We start from the raw sequence: 12,796 nt of genomic DNA, 5'->3' as shown, positions 1-12,796 counted from the left end.
CCGCCCGGGGGAGGCGGCGCTGGGCGCCCCGGGGGTGCACCGGGAACACGTGACGTGCACGTGGCGGGTGTGTAGCGGGTGTGACAGTGTCACACCGACGGGCGGGGCGCGGCGCGGCGCTGCGGGGGGAGGGGCAGGACACCGCACACACCCGCTGCAGGGCCGGGCCGGGCGCGGGTGACAACAGCCCTGTCCCGCCCTCTGAGCACGCGGGGGGGGGCGGGGCTCACCCCCTGGGGACTGTCCCCCCGTGGGACTCTCGGGGGCACTGACCCCCCCGCAGCGGTTTGTCACGTGCGCGCCGAGCAGGCAGCGGCCGCCACAGCCCCGGCAGAGTCAGTCCGCGCAGCAGCTCCCGCGGCGCTCACTGCGCATGCGCGGTACAGGGGGCGGGGCACAGCCCGAGCTGCGCGGGGGTGTTTCGTACAGCCCCGCCCGGCGGTGAGTGTCTGGGTCCCGGGCCGGGGGAGGGGGAGCCCCGCATAGAGCCGGGGGGGGGGACAGGACAAGTTATGGGGGGGTCGCTCACCCCGTGGGGGGGGGCACGGACCGGGGATAATGGCGGGGGGGCGCTCGGTCCCCCCGGGGCTCAGGTCGGGCCCAGCGGGGGGAGGGGGGTGTGGTCCGGCCGCGGGTGCCCTCTGGGGGGGGGGCGGTTCTGTCCCGTCTCCCGGGCGCGAAACGCTCCTGCCGGGGGAGGGGGCGCTGCGGGGGGGGGGGGGGGGGGTGTCACGTGCTCCAGCGGCTCCTCAGCCGCGGCGGCGGGAAGCGGCGCTTCTCCTCCCCGGGGGCCCGAGGGGCCGGGCTGGGACGCGCCGGCTGCGGGCACGTGCCGGGGGGGCGGGGCGCGGGGAGAGACGGTCCCGCGGGGTGGGGGGTTCGCACACACCGGGGTCTCTCGCGGCTCTGTGAGCCGGTGCCCAGGTGCCAGCTAAAGGTCTGGAGGGGCAAAGGGGGGGGACGATGTCGCCCCAGCAGCTGCGCTGAGCAGCCAGGGCAGGCGGGGTTCTTTGGTTTGCGCTTAGTTCGGGCACAGCAGCAAGAGGAAAATTACACTTATTAGAGGCCTTAACAGTTACTTTGTATTTATACACAGATGGAAACAATATAACTCAGACAAGTGATCGAAGTACCACAATTGTGAATTTTTGTTTATAACTTTTCTAACAGTTAATAGGAAACCGCTGGCAGCGATTTTACAACAGAAGCGGCTGCCGCGTGTGAAAGGGGGTTTTAAACTGACCGCTCACTTTATGAATGAAACCAAGATGGGCGCCGAGTGAGTGACAGGAGAATGATTTTTCTCGTGGTTACTAATATTCGCAGGTCATTGCTGACCGCAGCTCGCCAGTTCAGGTAAGGCGAGGACCCCCTGGGGTTTGATAGGCAAGATAAATTTTCTACAGTTCTACGTAAAAGATAGCGGAGGATCGCAGTGTTGTAATAGATCAAAGGGGTAAACGCGTTTTAAAGATAAGGTCAGGGCTTCCCGCGGTCTGAGTGACAGGCTTATGGTTTTAGCGGTTTATAGCCCAAAAACAGCGCGTACCCGCGTTTTTTAAAGGGGAAACGACACAATTTAACTTAAGAAAAGTTTTAGACAAATTCACTAGCTTAAACTAATACAAGTCATGTGTACCCAAGAAAGGCAAGTTGCAGGTGTGATTTTCACCCCTGCCTCTTAGACCTGGTGGAACCAGAGTCTTTCCCTCAATTCCTATAGGAAAGAAGTGCAATACAGGTGTAATTCTTACCCCTGCCTCCTAGATCCAGTGTGACCCAAATTCTCTCAATCCCTCGGGACGAAGTAGATTCGAACCAGGCATCCCCAGTCTCGGGAGTTAGTTCCAGACCTGGCCAGCAGCTGAAGGTGATTGAAACGCAAAGGCGGGGGTGGTTTGCCAAGCCCCTTTATACCCCTTCTGGCACGTAGGCTTCTTCCTGGTCTCAAGTGGCCAATTGGAAGGAGAGTGTTTGAACCCCAGGTTTCCCAGGGAAGATGCAAGGCTCAATTTGCACCTGTGAATTGTGGACAATTGGGCACCTTTGGAGGTGGTGGGCGGGGTTCCCCAATCTTCCTGGTGAAGTGATCAAGGCTGGGGAAGTGATCAAGGCGTGTCAATTAACGAGATCAGCCAGAAGGGCGGCCATTAGCTAGCCCATCCACAGTCTGGTTTTTGTGTATAGCAGAGAGGCTGGGTGAGACAGCACAGCTGTGTTCCCAGGACATCAAAGGCCGCCTGCCTCCCCTGCTTATTTCTCTCTCTGTCTCTCCCAGGGGGGCGGGGGGAAAGAGGAAGAAAAGGCCAAATAGGGGGTTCATGTCTGGCTACACCTCCCAGAGCTGAGAAGAGAACCCAGGAGTCCTGGTGCCCAGCCCTGACCCTGCTTCAACTAATAGATCTCCCTCTGCTCCTACAATAATGTACCCATTAGATGTCACCCTCCTTTGAGAGATGGAAATAGACACCCCGCCCCTCCCAACCCCGCTGCACTGCCCCTCGCCCCCCCCATCCTAAAGCCAGCCTCTGAACCAGGCACCCATTTCACAGCCCCACACACTGAGGCCTGCACGGCCCTTCCTGCGCAGCCCCGCCCCCTGGTCACTCACTCGGCACAGGACACGTGGCAGTGCCTGAGCGCTCCCCGCAGGCAGTGGCTGGGTCCCAGCCCAGCCCGGCCCCGGTGCAGCGCAGGGCGGCGGTGGCAGCGGGACGGGCAGCGCCGTTGTGGCCGCGCCTCCCGGCCCTGGTGCTGTGCGGTGCCGCCCGGGGGAGGCGGCGGCGGCGCTGGGCGCCCCGGGGCTGCACCGGGAACACGTGACGTGCACGTGGCGGGTGTGTACCCGGTGTGACAGTGTCACACCGACGGGCGGGGCGGGGCGGGGCGCTGCGGGGGGGCCGGGCAGGACACCGCACACACCCGCAGCAGGGCCGGGCCGGGCGCGGGTGACAACAGCCCTGTCCCGCCCTCTGTTCGCGCGGGGAGGCGGAGCTCCCGGACGGGGCCGCGCGCCCGGGGGGGCGGGGTTCACCCCCTGGGGACTGTCCCCCCGTGGGGCTCTAGGGGACACTGACCCCCCCGCAGCGCTTTGTCACGTGGGCGCCGAGCGGGCAGCGGCCGCCACAGCCCGGGCAGGGTCAGTCCGGGCAGCGGCTCCCGCCGCGCTCGCTGCACATGCGCGGCACGGGGGGCGGGGCATAGCCCCAGCTGCGCGGGGGTGTTTCGTACAGCCCCGCCCGGCGGTGAGTGTCGGGGTCACGGGCCGGGGGAGGGGGAGCCCCGCGGAGAGCCGGGGGGGGACGGGACAAGCTATGGGGGGGTCACTCACCCCGTGTGGGGGACACGGACCCGGGGATAATTGCGGGGGGGAGCGGTCGGTCCCCCCGGGGCTCAGCTCGGGCCGCAGTGGGCGGGGGAGGGGGAACAGACCCAGCCCCAGGGTAGGGGCGCGGGGAGCACTTCTGGGTACCCCGCCCTGCCGGGGGGGGGGGTCGCTCCGCGGCGCGTGCGCAGTGCTGGGTGCGCGAGCGGGGCCCCACGTGCGGGTGCAGCTGCCCCCGGCCGGGCCGGGCCGAGCGGGGGAGAGCGGGGCGTGGTTCGGCCGCGCGCGCTCTCTCCGGGCGGGGGGTGGTTCTGTCCTGTCTCCTGGGCACGAAACGCTCCTGCCGGGGGGGCGTGCCGGGGGGGGCGGGGAGCGGCGCCATCGCCCCGGCCCAGGTGACAGCGACCTCCCCGCGCCCGGCTGCTGCCTCCCCCCGAGCCCCCACCGCCGCGTCTGGGGCCTCTGCGAGCTGCGAGGCTCCCCCAGCTCCGGCCCTGGGGGGAGAATCCGGCCCTGGCTGGCTGTGTGGGACCGTAGCTCCCAGCTCCGACTGTCCCTGAAATCATCCCCTCTAGCCTCAGTCTCTGTGACCTTGGAGGACTCCCATCTCCCCAGCCCCCGACTCAGCTCTGTGACCCCTGGATGCCCCTTCCCCTCCCTCCCTCCCTGCAGGGGGAGAGAGATGAGTTCCTGGGGCTGCAGGAGGGGCCCTGAGAGGCAGATGTGGGGCTGGGCAGGGGCAGAACTAACAGAGAGGCTTCTGCGGGGACCCCCCTTTAAATTCTCCTCAAACCCCCCCCCATTCATGTACCTGACCAGGCAGGTCTTTGCCACCAAAGCTCCTGCTCCAAATATCTCTTAGTCTGTCAGGTGCCCCAGGACGGTGCCTGTTGTCTTCTAGTCACCAGCACAACCATGTCCCACAAGGGGCCGGGCGGGAATCGCACACACGGAAATGCCGGCAACGCTGGGGCCGGACAAGCCCCACACAAGCGACCAGCTGGGAAAGGAAATGACTAGAAATCACAGGAGTCCCGGAGCTCCCACCCCGCAACCTGTCCTGAGCCCGGCCCCGCCCACAGTCTGTCCCCACCCAGAGCTCTCACAGCCCCGCCCCCCAAACCTGTCCCGAGCCGGGCCCCGCCCACAGCCTGTATCCCCGCCCAGAGCTCTCACAGCCCCGCCCCCAAACCTGTCCTGACCCAGGCCCCGCCCACAGCCTGTGTCCCCACTCAGAGATCTCATAGCCCCGCCCCCCAAACCTGTCCCGAGCCTGGGCTCGCGGTGCCAGCAAAAGGGTCCCTCCGGGGATTGAGCAGGGGCTGAGAAGGCGGACTCTTGTGTGTAATGGCCAATAGCAAGACACGTTACCGTTGATTGGCCAATGAGGAAACGGGATTGTCTCGCTCTAGCCAATGGCCGTGAGGATTGTCTGGATTGACATAATTGTCACAGAGAGCGGGAACAGAACGGGCGACCAATGGCAGGGAGGACTGAGAAGAACTGGTCAAATTCGGAAGGGGATTGGTTATCCTACTGACCAATGGCGATCGAGGATGTAGGAGGACAGCCAATGGTGGGGCGGGGCAATCCGAAGGCGCGCGGGACTGGTCTGCAGCCTACGACTCTGGTTGAGGTGAGGCGCTGCCGGAGCGCTGGTGGTGTCGGTTGGGCCCCAGGGCCGAGCCCGCGCGGGGTGAGGAAACAGAAAGGATTTGGGAGGCTTTACTTTGGGGGAGGGGCAGGACACCGCACACACCCGCTGCAGGGCCGGGCCGCGCCGGGCGCGGGTGAAAACAGCCCTGTCCCGCCCTCTGAACGCGCGGGGGGGCAGGGCTCCCGGACGAGGCCGCGCACGCGGGGGGGCGGGGCTCACCCCCTGCGGACTCTCCCCCCGTGGGGCTCTCGGGGGCACTGACCCCCCTCTCCCCCCGCAGCGCTTTGTCACGTGCGCGTCGAGCGGGCAGCGGCCGCCGCAGCGGCTCCCGTCGCACTCACTGCGCATGCGCGGTACGGGGGGGGGCGGGGCACAACCGGAGCTTCTGGCCCCCGCCAGCCCCTCCTCCCCCGCGGTACGTGTGTTACTGCAGAGACATTATCGCTGCGTTCTGGAGAGGGACGCAGCCGAGCTGGGTTTTGTATTCAAATCCGGCACCTTAACACAGGGGTTAAATCGTGATGGGAACTTTCCGCGTCACTCTCGGGGCTCGTCTGCGAACTTGGCTCAGTCCAAATCTTGACCTCCCCCCCGCCCCTCCGCTCTCTGATTTGCTCCCCTCGATCGTTTGTTTCTGATTTGTGCGCCTTGATTTCTGTGTCCGGTTCTCTGGGCCTTAAATCTTGAGTCTGCTCCGGTCCGGCTCTGGGCTGGAGAAGTGGGTCTGTCCCACGAAAGCTCGTCACCTCATAAACCATTTTGCGAGTCTTGAAAGTGCCACTTGACCGCGTTTTGTTTTGATGGTGTAGAGACTGGCGGGGCTTCCTCCCTGTTACTATCCAACGCTTAACGCGGACCGAGTCCAGCACTGGCGGGGGGTGTTGGTTATTGCCGGGGGGTGAATTCCTCCGCTCTGAGGTGGGTGTGCGCGGGCTCCCCCCAAGCCCCTGGGGGGGGATATTAAATGCCGAAGGGCTGGCGGAGGCGGGGGGGGGTCTATGTTGTGTAATGCTGACACCTACTGGCCGCCCCCAGCATTGCAGCAGGACGATGAAGGGGGCAGTGCAGCTCCCCAGATGCGGCTCAGGCGACGTTCAGGCTGCAGTTGTAGCTAGAAATAATTTATGTAATTTGCGCAATGTGCAAATGAACCTCCCCAGTCCGGCATCCTCGGGCCCTGACCGGTGCCAGACGAAAGAATTTGCAGGACCACAGGAAGTCGATATTGCCCAGCTGCATTCCCAGCACTCCCACTGCTCGCTTGGTGGTTCCCTGTTGGGTTCACTGGCGCTGCCCACGGTGGGCAGAGGGGACACTGGCTGGCTGGGGAGGCGGGAGCTGTTTCCTCCCTCCCCCAGAGCCTGTCCCAGAGCTGAGCAAACCCTTCACCTCGGCCCCACGTTCTGTCCCACCCATGAGCCGCCCCTCCCCCACCCGTCTCATGTCCCCAACCGCTGGGAGTTTCTGCCCGGGGGGGGTGAAGCCCGTGGGGCCGGTGCAGGGAACAGGGACCCCCAGTACAAACACTGCGGGTCAGTCCAGCCCTGTGAGCGCCCAGCCTGCCCCAGCCCCAGAGTCCAGCCTTTGGAACGGGACCAAGACCCAGCGGCAGACCCTGCCCCCCCTTCCCGGCTGTGTGCAGCCCCGGTCTCAGCTCCTCGGGGCGGGGGAGAGCCGCTGCCCGCAGCCTCCCGTCGCAGCTCACAGAGCCGGACGGGACTCGGGAGGTCCCAGGGTCCCGGCCCGGCCCTCTCGGCGGGGCGCAGCCCCAGCCCGGGCAGATCTGTGTGTGATCTCTGGGCCCCAGGCCCGCAGGGTCGGAGCTCACAGCCCGGGGGGCAGCAGGCGATCGCCGACCGCTGGGACCCGCAGGAGGGAAGGAACCCGGCACCCGGGGGCTAAAGCCCGGGGCTGTCCCAGGAGCCGCTGGCGACCCCGCCCCCGGCCCGGCTGCAGAGCGGAGAGTCCGCTCCCCGGTCACTGCGGGTCACGCACGTCCGTGTCCAGCCCACAGCGGGGGGGGGGCTTTCGCGAGACCCGCTGTGGGCGGCAGGGCCAAGCGGGGCAGGTCCCGGCGCTTTGCCGCAGGACGCGGCGCTCCCGGCAAGTCTCCCCCCGGCAGAAGCCAGGCCAATAAACGACGCGTCCCTCCGTCCGTCCCCCTTGTCTCTGAGCTGCCGCCCGTGGCACCGCCCCGGCTACAGCGACACCGGGAACAGCCCTGCGGGCGGCAGCGGAGCGCGGCCGGGACCGGGGCGCGGCCGGACACTGGTGCAGGCTGAGTCCTTTACTGCGCTGTTAGCCTGCCGCGCCCGGCAGAGCTACGGGCTCTGCCCCTTTAAGGGATTTGGCGCGCTGTATGCTAATGTCACAGGGTCATCGCCAACCTCCCGCCCGCGGGGAAGTTCATTCATGTGAACAGCGGCTGCAGGAAAGCTCTCGGGGCCTCGTCCAATCCGGGAGCACTATGCTAATATGGCCACGCCCCTGCAGGGAGTCAGCGGCCGCCTGGCTTTTTCGCGCGTTTTCTTGCCCTGGCAATGGGAAAAGAGGAGCGTGTGAATGGGGCGTTCGGGGTCCCCCTTCGGCTACGGGACAGACACGGGGAGGTGGAGCTGGGACCTGACTTGCAAGGGGCGCTGCGGCCCGGGAGTGCCTGGATGAGGTGGGCTGTGATCTTCCTACACCGCAGCGTCCTGGGAAACTGAGTCCCGCCCTCTGGTCTGCAGTGGGGGGAGGGTGTTCCGGCGATCCCAGCCTTAGGGCAGCGCTGGGCTTATTTTTACCCACAGACCCACCCACCCCACGCAGGCTGAAGGGCCTGGCAGTGCCTGTGAACTAGGTGGTGTTTCCTGTTTAATTTGGTGCCCAGAGTTGTGCCCAATTTGTCCTTTGAATGTTTTTATTTACTACAAACCGAGGTTTGCATTAAGATTTGCTCCCTTGAGGCCTCACGTCCACCAGGGAGCAGAGGGTGACCCCTGTGCAGCGCACCCCCCAAGGGCAGTGGAGTCAGGGCAGTGGCTTCTACAGCTGTTCCTGAGCAGTCTTGGCTAGCAGCCGCCTGGCTGGTAGCAGCAACGTTGAGGGGTTCAGTGTGCGGGAGGTGCTGCGGGCTGGGGCAGAGGGTGGGATGCAGGGGTGGGTGGAGAAAGGGACGAGGAACCTCCTCGAAAAGCTCTGCCCAGAATAACGGCTCCTGCAGCAGTTTGGTCTCTGTGGTGGGACTTTGGGTTGGGAATATTAGCGAGAAAATGAGACGGGGTAAGTGATTGGTCCATGCAGCCCTTTGCAGCCTGCAATGTGGTGTTTAGAGCTTCAAAAGCATCTCACAAAACTGGGTGACTGGGGCACAAAATGGCAAATGAAATTCAGTGTTGATCAATGTAAAGTGATGCACAGGGGAAAACATCATCCCACCAGACCTGTTGGGGTGGGGGGTGTAAATCAGCTGCTGCCACTCTAGAGAGAGTGCTTGGAGCCATTGTGGATAATGAGCAAGTCTCTGTTCTGAGGTGGGATTGATCAGTTGCTGGGGGGAGTTACCCAGTGTTTGGAGCTCACACACTGTTTGCTGTTTAGAGATGAGTTGCTCGTTTTCAGGCTTTTAGACGTTCAGCATTTACTGGAAATAATCAAGAGGGGTTTTTTTTAATTTTTTTAACATTGCAATTATCGCGTGGGAGCCACAAAGAACGTCGTTAAAGAGCCGCAGGGTGCAGACCCCCACCTCCGACTGTTTTGTTTTGTGTTTTCATTTCTTTTCAGGTTTGCGTCCTTGGGAAGAGCAGACTGGAATTGTGATCTCAGAAGAAGCGACGCAGAAACATCTGCCTGGGTCTGCAGATCCTCAGGGAATGATTGTGAGCCCGGGGAGCTGCCCTGCGCATTGCAATGGAGGGTTGAGCCCACGGCCTGTTGTTCCGGAGGCCTCCCATGGAGAGCTCCAGGAAAGGACCCCGCGTGTGGCAGGAAGGGAGGAGCACAGTGGGCACAGCTCCTGCACTTCCCACTCAAGAAAAGACGTCAGCTCTTCGCCATCTGCACCCCCTGCATCTTGGGAAGCAGGTGACCCAACGGCCCTGGAGTGACTTCTGTGAACCCTGCAACGCAGGGGAGGAGCTGGGAGGAGAAGTGGCCCAGGAAGGGTGAAGAGTTTGTGTTTCCTTGGGGTCCTTTCCTGCCCTGGCAGAGGGAGGACCCCTGCTGGCGCGGGGCCTGCGCAAAGCTTAACAGAATTGACTGTGCAGCCGCTGAGGGGAAGCTGAGGAACGGGTCCGCCGGATGCCAGGCCAGGTGAGGGCCCCCTAGAGAACCAGGCTTTGGCCATTTGCGGCTGTTTGGGTTGTTCTGATGCCCAGTTCCGTGCTGCTTTGGATGGTTGTGGCGGTTTTGTTACCAAGAACTCTTCGCAGCATCCAGTTCTGATTTCATCCGCGGTTATTCAGGTTTATCCCACAGTGTCCTCCTGGCACCTGAGCGCTGCCCTCTCAGTGGAGCGATTCGCATCGGTCACGTGTGGCTCTGTCTCAGCGTGTTGTGTGAGGCGGTCTCTGAGTGGGGATGTTCATGTGGCCCTGCTAAGCCTCACCTGAAAGGGTTATGGGTAACAGGTAGGGGTGGAGCAGCCTCCTGCCTGCCGCAGGCCCGGGCGCTCCAGCCAGGCCAGAGTAGCCCCCATCTGTGGTGGCCCTGGGAGTGGGGGGGAGGGGGAACGTGGCTGGAAAGGTTTCTCTCTGGCAGACTGGGGCTGCTGCAGCCCAGCGGGAGCATCCCTGCCCTGTGGAGTGCCTGAGCCAGGCCGCTGCTGATGGGGGCTCCTGTGTCTGCTCTGGGGTGCCCCCCACTTGCAGCAGTGCCACGGGCAAGGAAGCGCCAGCTGGGCTGCAGCAGCTCCTGTCCATGGCAGTGGGGCTGCTCCAGCCCGGCGAGGTTGGAGGGGCCCCCCAGCTGCCTCTGCACCCATTGAGCAGTGAGCTCGTGTTTCACTGGGGAGCTAATGAAAGGTGATTTTACATCCCTGTCTCTGAGAGAGTCTCTGCGTAAATCCGGCTATTTCCCTTTGTCTCCCTTCCCCTCCCCCGAAGGACACCTGCCCGTTCACTGCTCTTGGCTGGGTGCTTCCAGCTGCGGTGTGGGCATTTTCCATGTCAATCGCCAGGCCCCCCAGGTCTCTCCGGGAGTCTCTGACACATGTGGCTTCTCCGCAGTAAAAGCTCTCCTTGAAGTACAGCAGCAACTGCAGGACTGCTGGGGTGTGGGGGGTGTTTGGGAGGGAGGGCAGGAAGTGCAAGAGGAGTGGGGGAGGGGAGGGAGTGCCCGGGGGGTGGGGTGAGGGGTAAAGGACGGGGCAGGGAAGGATTGCCAGGGGAGCGGGGGAGGAGAGGGAGTGGTAGTGGAGTGGGGGTGAGGGAGGAAGTGCAGTGGGGTGGGGGAAGGGAGGGAGGGCCGGGTGAGTGGGACAAGGGGGTCGGTACTAGGAAAGCAGATTGGAAGATTTGTCACTGACTGGTGACGGAGCCTTGTCTATACTATGTCAGGCGCCCATCCGTCCCATATCGGGTGGAACGGCCCCATATTTTGGGGGCCAGAAAGGCATCCCAGCTTATCGTTTAAAAGGGGCTAATTGCCCTGTATTCCCACGCACCCCCGCTGGCTGACTGGGAGCTCACCCACGGCGGCTGCCAGGTTCCCAGCTCCCCACACCTCTGTGGAGCCGGGAGGAGCCGCCCCCACCACCATATTTCCCTGTCCTGTGTTTGGGATAGGGAGATACGGTCACCCTAATACCAGGGAAAGAGTCACCTGTTCGGGGCTGATTTTCTGGGTTCGATTCTGCGCACCTGGTAAAGACGCACGAAATCAAACTCTCTGGAGATGACAGTCGACCCCTGGACCCATATCGCGAGGAGTAAGGGAGATCGACGGAGAGTTTCTTCCATCCACTTCCCTCTGTGTAGCCGGCCAGGAAAGTCAACTGCAGAGAGGTCGAGTCTAGCTCCGCAACTGCAGAAACTAGAATTGTGTATCTGCCATTGACTTAACTCCCAGTGTAGACCGATCCTGGGAAGTGGGGACCACACACAGGGCTGATCAGAGCTCAGTGCTGCAGACTGGCAGTAGGGGGCGCTCTGACCTCGCTAGTGCCAGTGGTTGAGGAGAACTGACAGCCAGGGCTGTTTGGCATCCTTAAAATCTCACAGCGCTGCTTGAACAGGGGCTCTGAGTGTGCCCAGAGTCCAGCCTGGGTGACTGCAGGTTGCCTCCTGCAGGGCCAGGCGGTGTGGGGTTCATCTTCCACCCTTCCCTTCAGACATCCTGCAGCCGTGTGGTGCGCTGCTGACCAGCCGGTGTATTTCCCTCCAGAGGTGGCTGCATTTCAGTGGGGTGGGGGGGAACGATTCCGGTAGGTCAGTGTTTCCTGAACTAATTTGGCCACAGAGCACTTTTGGGCTTGGAATATATTGACGGACCACAGACAGGCTGGGCCGGGGGAGAGGGAGATTCATACCCAAAAATTGCTGCATGTAATTCTCCAAAGCTGATTTTAAAAAGTTCGGGGGTTTTGATGCCTTTTATTTTACAAAGAACAAAAACTGACAAGAGAAAATTATCTGAATGAACAACTGATGTCCTTCTGATAGGAGGATGTTTAGCAATCGTATCATTAAGCATAAAAATTAAATATTAAGTGCAAACCCAGAATAAACATCATTATGGCAGCCAAAAGAAGGACGCTTAGTGTCGTTCTTTTATATAAAAAATAGAAAAAACAAGTGTTTAAAAAAGGCCTGTCCTTCCTTCAAGCTTAAAAAACAGATTTGTGAAAAAGAAACGCCAAACAAATTAGGTCTGAAGAAATATGTTTAAATGTTGTGGTTTTATAATCTTATTATTTTTACAGACAACCACTGGAAAAAGAAAACAAGTGCCACCTGACAGGTTTTTTTTTAATGGGAGGAGCGTTTCTGCTTCTCTTTCAGCACCAGTCAGATAATGACTGTACTATTATGAATGTGTTATAAATAATAATGTACCTGCAATCTAAATACTATTCAAATACCTTTGTGACTGTAGTGCCAGCTCCATGCCTCAAAATCAGAACACAAATAATAAAAAATCCTCACACATTATTTTTCTAAATCTCTCATGATATCTTTTTGGGCCTGATTCGTGGCTTTTGAACCCCCGGGGATGGCAATGCCAGAGTGGTATAAATAAAGGGACCTGGGTGAGAATGAGAATCCAGCCCATTGTCGTTCAACTTGGCAGTGTCCCTTTAACATGGGGGCCAGGTTTGCAGTCAGTGAGGGTGTGTCTACGCAGCAAAGTTATTGTGGCATAACGGCCACTATTCCCAAGTAACTTTGCGAGTGTCTACACAGTAAAACCACTATTGCAAAATTATTTCGAAATAGTGAAGGGCTTATTTCAAATTTGGTCAAACTCATTCCATGAAGAACAGGGCCCATTCCAAACTAGGGGCTGTGTAAACAGCAGGACGGCCTATTTCAAAATGAGCTGTTATGGAATATTTATTCTGAAATAATTTTGCTGTGTAGCCGTGGTAGTGCAGATTAGAGCCCCTGGAAGCCGTGCTTTCAGGGACTCTAATCCACAAGAGGCTCTATTGTGTGTGGAGACACTATTTGGGAATAAGTTTTGCTTATTTTCCCTGCAGCGTGGATGCGTTACTCTGAAATATTTTTGTAAGGAATGTGCCAGCAGGAACTCAATGCTGCTGAAGGCTGGGAGGAAAGTGTCTCCCAGAGATCATTTGCATGAGAATGCAAAGGGGTGCATATGTGATACCT

At 60.8% G+C, this 12,796-nt stretch overlaps 1 long non-coding RNA gene across 1 annotated transcript; it reads left to right on the top strand.

Moving 5' to 3' along the window:
- Positions 1–3,205: 3,205 nt before the first annotated feature.
- On the top strand, positions 3,206–9,708 carry LOC142024991 (uncharacterized). The gene is made up of 3 exons (XR_012648551.1): positions 3,206–3,245; positions 4,781–4,961; positions 8,751–9,708. It is a non-coding gene; the product is annotated as an uncharacterized LOC142024991 (long non-coding RNA).
- Positions 9,709–12,796: the final 3,088 nt, after the last annotated feature.

This window comes from Carettochelys insculpta, chromosome 22, assembly GCF_033958435.1.
Source record: "Carettochelys insculpta isolate YL-2023 chromosome 22, ASM3395843v1, whole genome shotgun sequence".
Lineage (NCBI taxonomy): Eukaryota > Metazoa > Chordata > Testudines > Carettochelyidae > Carettochelys > Carettochelys insculpta.
Note: the sequence above shows the minus strand (reverse complement) of the source record. Positions and strands in the feature narration are given on the sequence as shown.